Source organism: Nematolebias whitei, chromosome 8 (genome assembly GCF_014905685.2).
Source record: "Nematolebias whitei isolate Nwh7 chromosome 8, NemWhi1, whole genome shotgun sequence".
Taxonomy (NCBI): domain Eukaryota; kingdom Metazoa; phylum Chordata; class Actinopteri; order Cyprinodontiformes; family Rivulidae; genus Nematolebias; species Nematolebias whitei.
The window spans coordinates 35391199-35399791 of NC_056505.1; positions in this window are offsets into that span (position 1 = coordinate 35391199).

An 8593-nucleotide genomic window follows, 5' to 3' on the forward strand; every position below is an offset into this window, starting at 1 on the left:
CCAGTTCCGATATCATCATCATTGATTTTATAAGAGGCTGTAATAATCTCCTCTCAAGTACAATTTCTACAAATATATGCATGCATGTCCAAAAAGGCATCTTGAGGTAAGTTTTATTCATGTTGGATAAGTTTTAGTTAGAATTAAATTCTGCTAACACAAAACATGTTTCTCTTTAAAGTTGATATTAAAGTGATTTTAGTGATTGTTTAAAGTTATTTTATATTTTTTAAATAAGGGGCAAGTATAAGATTTTTCTTCTTTCTACACACTTTTCATTCAATGTTTTCTTTTTGATGAATTTGTTCTGTTTCTTTTAAATGAATGAATAAATGAATTAAATAAAATAAAATGTTAAATGGCTTCAAACATCTGCTAAGTTCATGGCATAAACCAACAGACATGTTGCTGTTTTTAGTTATTTACATCACTTTATAATGTTGCTGTTTGTGTTTTGTTTTTTTATATATATAATTTTCTTGTATTTTTCAGTTCATATGCTTTTTTATGATTGTCTACTGTTGTACTGATAAATATCTCCTGGAGGGTAAACTATATATTGGCTGTAAGTATCAAGCTGCGAAATCCTTCGTTTTCTACAACTGATAGTGGTTGGTCATTAATTACGATGAAGTTTAGCAACTTCTCAGTAAACATTCAAGCTCCGGGGCTTCAGCCATGTCTTCTTCTTGTTCAATCCGAAGCAGGCAGTCTGATTTCGGTCAGCCACGTTCAGTCTGCCCCTCCTCAGAGACGGGCAGATTTAACGGGGCAGATTGGACACGGCTGGCCGTGGTCGGGCTTCCTGTTTTGGGTTGAGCAAGAGTAGCGCCATGTTGAAGCCCCAGAGCTCGAATGTCCAACGTAAAACTAACTTTATCGCGGTTTAATGTGGTGCTATGGCTCTGCAGACATTGCACGTTGCCGTCTTGTTTTGTGGTGTTTCTAGTGTAAAATACTCCACAGGGTGGACATGTTTCAATGAAAAGTTTGTTAGCCGTTAGCCACAGTGCTGCTAACTCATTCCTCATGTTGTAGCTGGCTGCAAACTATGAAATGGATTTCCTGAATGTGAGGCGGGTCTTATTACTCTGGGTTCATGAGACACACCTCCGTTCAGGAAATCCATTCCATAGTTTGAAGCCAACATGCATCATGGATTGGAAATCTCTGCAGATTGGATTGGAAAATGGATCGGTCACATTGTCACTGATACCCGATCCAGAAGTTTTCCGATGTCAGTACCGATATTGATATTGGATAGTGCATCTCTAGTAGCAACTAAAGGGCAATTAAGTTCATAAGTGACACAATGAAGATCTGGGAGAGAATAGTGGAAGCTAGACTTAGACGAGAGGTAACTTTTGTGAGCAGCAGTATAGTTTCATGCTAAGAGAGAGCACTACAGATGCCATCTTTGCTTTGAGGATGCTTATGGAGAAGTACAGAGAGGGTGAGAAAAAACTTTATTGTGTCTTTGTGGATTTAGGAAAAACACATGACAGTGTGCCAAGGGAGGAGGTGTGGTATTGCATTCTGAGGAAATCTGGAGTGGCAGAGAATTATGTTAGACTAGTACAGTACATGTATGAGGACAGCAGGACAGTGGTGAGATGTGCTATAGGCTTGACAGATAGCTTCAAGGTGGAAGTGAGATTGCATCAAGAATCTCTGAGCCCCTTCTTGTTTGCTCTGGTGATGGACTGACTAACAGATGAGGTCAGGCAGGAATTCCTGTGCACTATGATGTTTGCAGATGACATTGTGATCTGTGGTGAGAACAGGGAACAGGTGGAAGAGAACTTGGAGAGGTGCAGGTATGCAGTTGAAAGAAGTGGAATGAAAGTCAGCCGTAGTAAGACAGAGTACATGTGTGTGAATGAGAGGGAGGAGGTGGAACAGTGAGGCTACAAGGAGCAGAGGTCACAAAGGTGCAAGACTTCAAGGACTTTGTGTCCACTGTCCAGGAAAATGGGGAGTGTGGTAAAGAAGTGAAAAAGAGAGTCCAGGCAGGATGGAGTGGATGGAGAAAAGTTTCAGGAGTGATTTGCGACAAAAGGGTGTCAGCAAAGGTCAAAGGAAAAGTTTACAAGACAGTTGTGAAACCAGCTATGTTGTATGGTCTGGAGACAGTGGCATTGACAAAAAGACAGGAGAAAGAATTGGAAGTGGCAGAAATGAATATGTTGAGGTTCTCCTTAGGAGTGACAAGGATGGGTGAGATTCGTAATGAGATCATCAGAGGTACAGCACACGTTGAACAACTGGGAGATAAAGTTAGAGAGGCCAGACTGAGATGGTTTGTACATGTCCGGAGGAGGGACAGTGGGTGTATTGGTAGAAGGATGTTAGAAATGCAGCTTCCAGGAAAAAGACAAAGAGGAAGGCCAAAGAGACGATATATGGATGCAGTTAGAGAGAACATGAAGGTAGTTGGAGTGAGGACAGAGGATGCAGAGGACAGAATGAGATGGAGGAAGATGACTCGCTATGGTGACCCCTGAAGAGAGAAAACCCAAAAGAAGAAGACAAAATAGTATGGGAATATTCACTGATGACAATTCATAGCACATTTACATTTTAAAATCCACCAGCAACAGTAGATTCTAGGAACAATCTCAGAGATTTCTGTCCAGAAGTCCTAGAAGCAGCTAAGGTTCTACGCAGAACCCTCAATCTTCCAGGCCTCTGCTAGAGGACCCAAACTTGATGCAAAAGTGCATTGGCCCATGTGGAAAAAAAATCAGGGCTTTCTACAGTATGTGTATTGTGTATATGGAACTAAAAGCAGTATTACATATTTTTTTTGCCATTTTTGCAAAGGCTCTTTATCTTTTTATTTATTTATTTTAATAAAAAGGTCAAAATCTGCTTCCCACTGTGAAAAGTGAATACGGCTATGGTTCATTTCCTCAGTGTGTTTTGCTTTGGAGGACAGTTGGTATTTTCATTAAAACACATGAAAATGTGAAGCACACTGAGATAGATCTGTATTCACAACAAAAACAATGACCTTATTGCTGAAAATTCCCAGCAGGGCTCCTGTGTTATTTACATGACAGGGGTTTGACAGTGATTGACAAATGTGAGGCGCAGCATGCTTCATCTCTTCTCCTGCAGAAAGAGGAATGCTTTTAATGTGAAAGAAAATCCACCTTGCATCCAGAGTAATTCTGGTTATCTGATGGGTTGATAGAGCTGAAAAAAGGAAAGTGATTTGTCCTCCGACAGGGATGCTTTATTTATGAATGGCTCCACAAAAAACAGAGCACGATGCCTGAATCTTCTGGTTTTTTAGCAAAAGCAGGGGGGTACGTGAATATGCAGATTTGCACACATGAACATACACACTAGCAAGAAGCAAAAGAAAAACCTCCAGAGCTGACAGAACTGGTGGGGTGTACCAAAAGAAAGCAGCTTTTTCCTCTCACTGTATGTGTGGCTCTGATTGGGGAGGGCTCAGAGTCTTTGCACACCAGCTGCGTCTGTCTGTCAACCTGTCGACCCCTCCCCCTTTTTGGCACAGACAGAAAGAAAGAAGAGGGGAAAAAAGGAGGCGTTTTAGGGACAGGGGGTTTATACACAAAACAAAAGTTTCCCTATTGAAGTGCATCCCATAGGCTACTCTGCACATTTTTACGAACAGCTCCTTTTCTCAAGCTCTTTCAGACGCTCCTCTCCCTGCACTTGATATAAGAAAGAGGTGTACGTGAAAGAATTCACATTCAAATAGCTACGCTTGCAACCAGGACGGAGTAGGAATGTTAATCTAATAAAGTCTATGGGAGAACTAACTAAGCAATTTTGAGAGAAGACTGAAAGGACAAGAGGGGCGAGCAAAAGGATGACTGGACAAGAAGAAGAAAACAGAAGTGGTGAAGAAGAGGGGGAAATAACTGAGGTTTTGCATTCCACCAGCTTGGCAGTGCTGGTTTATGTCCCTAAATGATGCTGCTCCATTTATTCTTAATGAAAGCCCCGTTGGCTCAGAATGCACCATTCTATTTAGATCTATTTGCTTTCGACAATGGCATTAGGAATTCACCGAGGTTGCCACAGAAGAGTGGTTTTAAAAAGCAAGCCTTCGGTTGACGAGCTTTCTTTTATGTGATGTGCAATATCACATTCCATTTGAGCCATTTAAACAGAGGGTGATTTTCATAACCCTGTTTAAAAATCCATTAAGTGCTTTGAAATACTCGTGGGAACAGATGTGATAAGTAGCATTGCTCTTGACTTTCACAGTAAACCTGAACGTATGCGCTTTGCTCATCCTCGTTTTAATGTTGCCTTTACTGGTTCAAGGAACATTCGCCAAGTCTCCAAACCAGTTAGACATAAACAAGTTTAGACGTTACAGCCAAGCTTTGTGAGGCTGAACTAAATGCCGCCATTTTAATTTCCTCCTAAACTTCTAACATAATTAGGACTAAATATTAATGAGAACGTGACTAATTAATTTTCACTGGTACTAGAGCTAGATGAAAGCACAAAGGATCGTCATGGCTGTTTTGTACACCTTGTGTAAGTAATTACTTCTATTTTCTTGCCTTACAACCTGAAGATACTGAGTGTTTAATAAGTCTGCATCATTTAAATAGTACATGTTGGTGTGCATGTCTGTAAGTGTAAAACAAGCAATAAAGAAGACAAAACATAACAAAAAAATCTTGCATGAGTCTACATTTGTAACATCTGGCAACTAGGATTTTGTGTCTGTTCAATAGGACAAAACTGTTCCAGCTGCGTCAAGTTGAATGGGTCAAACCACAGATTTAACAAAACAGAGGTCTGATCTTCATCCATCCATTATCTTTCACCCATTTCTTCCTTTTTGGGTCGCTGGGGTCACTAGTGCCCATGTCCTGCTATCACTGTGTGAGAGGCGAGGTACACCCTAGGTTACAAGTCCATCACAGGGCCTAGGTCTGATCTTTAAGAAAACTATTTTTGAGCTTCAGATATTTTCCCCTTTGGAGTGATGTTATTGGGATGTTTCGGCTGGTTTCAAAACAGGTGTAGTGAACCAGATGACCTCAAATCTACCAGATGGACAGAGACTGTTATTTTCACTGATCTGAATAAGTCTGGGCCATCTGATGAACTTTCTTTCTTGAATTAATCAAGCAGAAAAGACAATCCTCTATAATCATTACTGTCTTACAAATGTTTTGATAATCAAATTGTGTTAGTTCACTCAATGCTTTACAGGTTGAAAAGAACTACTCATTTTTATTTTACATAAACAGTAAGTAATGATTTTTGTTCCTCATTCAGAGAAGAAATCACCTGAATATGCCTTTCTTGATTTTCTGTCTGAAATGAGCAAGTCGTAAGTGTGTGAAAGTTGAGGCTTCGGTCAGCTAAAATGTTTACTGAAGAAGAAATGTCATGTTTAAACTTTTTCAGAAGATTACCAAGAGTAGACTCCAAAAAGTCTGCTGCTTCTGCAATAATCTTTTCTGTATGTTAAACAAGTTTCATTCTCTGACCTCGACTGTTGATAAACACCTTACGTCAAAACCACTCCTCTTTCTGGTCCTTCCACGAATCAGAAAGCTCTAAATTGAACAGGAAGTAAACTCATTTAAAAATGTGACAACTTCCCAGTTCAAGTCAGATTTTCAGAATTCCAAGAGAATGAGAGTTCTGGGAGATGTAGATTGAGAGTTCTGGAGAACGTGAGAGTTCCAAGATTGAGAGTGCAGTCGGTTCTGAAAGCTTCAGAGCAATGAAGAATCCAGAGGGACGTTTGGGATTATAATTCTGTTTTGAGCTAACCACGCACGACTCTCCGAGGATTTTTAGCTGTTCTTAACGGAGGCGCTGAAACAGTCTGAAGGATGCTTACTGAGCTGATCCATCGTCAAACCAGGTAAAGACTTCTTCGACCAAGTGTACCGTGGGCAAAGCTGAGATACCTGATGGGAGCGTGCAACTTCTGGTCAAACAGATTAAATTCCCTCACACAGTTCTCTGTAAGATAATCTCCTTTCATCTTAAACTCTTCTCTCTCATAAATCAGTACAGATATTTTTAGAAATGTCTGAAGCAAAGTCCTCAAATCACCGCCGAGTGATTTGAAGTTCATTTTCTGTGAAACTGTCTGTTATTATTTTCATATTTTGCCAAATTAATGTAAATGTTTGATGTTAAACTTTGATTCTGAAAATAAATGATTCCATTCATTTGATGGGTCAAAGATAAACAACGTCTCTCGTTACATTTCTGTTAAATTCAATGCACGGCATTTACAGTCAGAAAAATGAAGAACTCGTGAAAAGTATGCATAAATATATACACATATATTTGTCATACTATAAGTGACACGTACCTCACGTGACTCACTACACAGGATAAACTCCATTAATTCATTAATTGTTTGTTTCACTCTGCATTTTTTAAAAATTGTTTCAGCCTATGGAGCCACACAAAAATCGTGTTTTAGGACCTTCCAAAGTGAAAAAACTTTGAAACATCATCCTTGCATTTCCCTGTAGACAGTTTGTGCCCAGTGTGTGCCGGTCATTCCCCGATCTGTTACGGAAGCACGATCCGTAGTGTAGATCATTTGCGCATGCGCTAAAAGGAATACCTCCTAGCCGCACGGATCGCCGTTAAATATTCTAGATTAAGGACAATGTACTGGTATAATTCCATTTATGAATAAGAACTTTCTTACTTTACTTAGAAAAGTATGTGCTCTATCTCCGCCGATTTTCATGTTGCTAATTTACGCTACTCATATTTCTGTTAAAAACATTGACATATTTATGTCATGGTTAAGATGATATGCAGCTTCACCACTGAGCGGCGCTGTTTCACCATGGAAATAATTCATTCTGTATCTTGCAGGGTTTTTCTCGGAAGATTCAGCCCAGGCTGGGGGTCAGGTCTAATGCGTCGCATATCATCTTAACCAGTGGTTTGTAATGGAAATACGAGTGGCGTAAATTAGCTACATGACGATCGGTGGAGAAGGAGCACGTAGTTTTCTAAGTAAATTAAGACAGTTTTTATTCATAAACCACAGCGATCCGTGCGACACGGACGTACACTACGGATCGTGCTTCCGTAACAGATCGGGGAATGACAGTGCCTATGCACATGCTCCAGACCTTGTTTCCTGTTTCTGATGCATTTATGTGCTGGTGTCACAGCACCACATACAGGTCTGGCATAGCTACTACAGATATTTGTGTTGTTTTCAGGGTTTCTGTGTGGATAGCAGTGCTGAGTTTACAATTTTATTTTAAAACTGACAAAAACAAAAAATGTTTGCAAATATTTCATTATCATGTGAACAAGGTCTAAATTCGGATCAAGATTCCAGACCATATTAAGTCAAAAATATCCACACAGCATGATGCTGCCACCACCATGCCTTACTGAAGAGTCACCTTATTTACTGAAGAAATACCTGATTTGTTCAACATGTTACAATGTTTGTGGTGGTCAAAATGTTGGAATAATCTGACTAAGGAACTTTTCTTTTACAAGCTCATGGATTTTTCCATATGTCTCATAAACTTGCGTAGCTTTTTGAGGTCTGCTAAGCACAGAGCTGGTTACGGTCTGCCTCTGATTAATGACCTTGTTGGATGATCTGTGAGTTTTCTTATCCCCTTTTCCTGGCAAACTTGTTGTAACATATCTTGTTCTCTCAGAACTTTGGTTTTGACTTGTTTAGAAAGAGTGTTTGCCTTGTGAGGCTGAAGTTGTGGCTTAAACAGGTTTAAATCAACACAGATTATATGACAATTTGCACAGAAGTGGACCCAGATAAATTAATTAGGATACCTTAAAAATAACAAGCACAGCTATAGATAAGAGAGCTCTTAAATGGAAATATTATGAAGTGATTTGAATATGTTTAGGCTATTAGTGCTTAGTGTATATTTAGCTGATGTTTTTCTAAGTTCATATTTTAGATCCTATTACTGTTTTTCTTTTACATTTTACTGTTGGATGCAACTGGGACCCTGTGTACATAATTTTGTTCCACCACATGTACCACATCTGGTATGAATGACAATAACGAATATCTGAATATGTTTTCATCCATCCATCCATCCATTATCTTTACCCGCTTATTCCATTTTGGGTCACGGGGGTCGCTGGTGCCCATGTCCAGCAATCACTGTGCGAGGGGCGGGGTACACCCTGGACGGGTCGCAAGTCCATCACAGGGCCACATAGAGACAAACGAGACAAACAACCATTCACTCTCTCACTCACACCTAGGGACAATTTAGAGTTACCAATCAGCCTAACATGCATGTTTTTGGTCTGTGGGAGGAAACCGGAGTACCCGGAGAAAACCCACGCATGCACGGAGAGAACATGCAAACTCCACCCAGAAAGGCCCCTGGACCGGGGTTTGAACCAAGGACCTGCTCGCTGAGAGGCAGCAGCTCTACCAGTTGCGCCACCGTGCTGCCCTGAATATGTTTTCATACATGTAAATTACTTTTTTTTTTTTTACTTTGCTGATTTAAGATGTTTTAGTGTTTAATTTATGGCCAGAAATCTGGAAACAAAGTTTTACTAAAATAGGCTTTGTAATGCAGCAAAAGAAAAAAAATAAAATGTT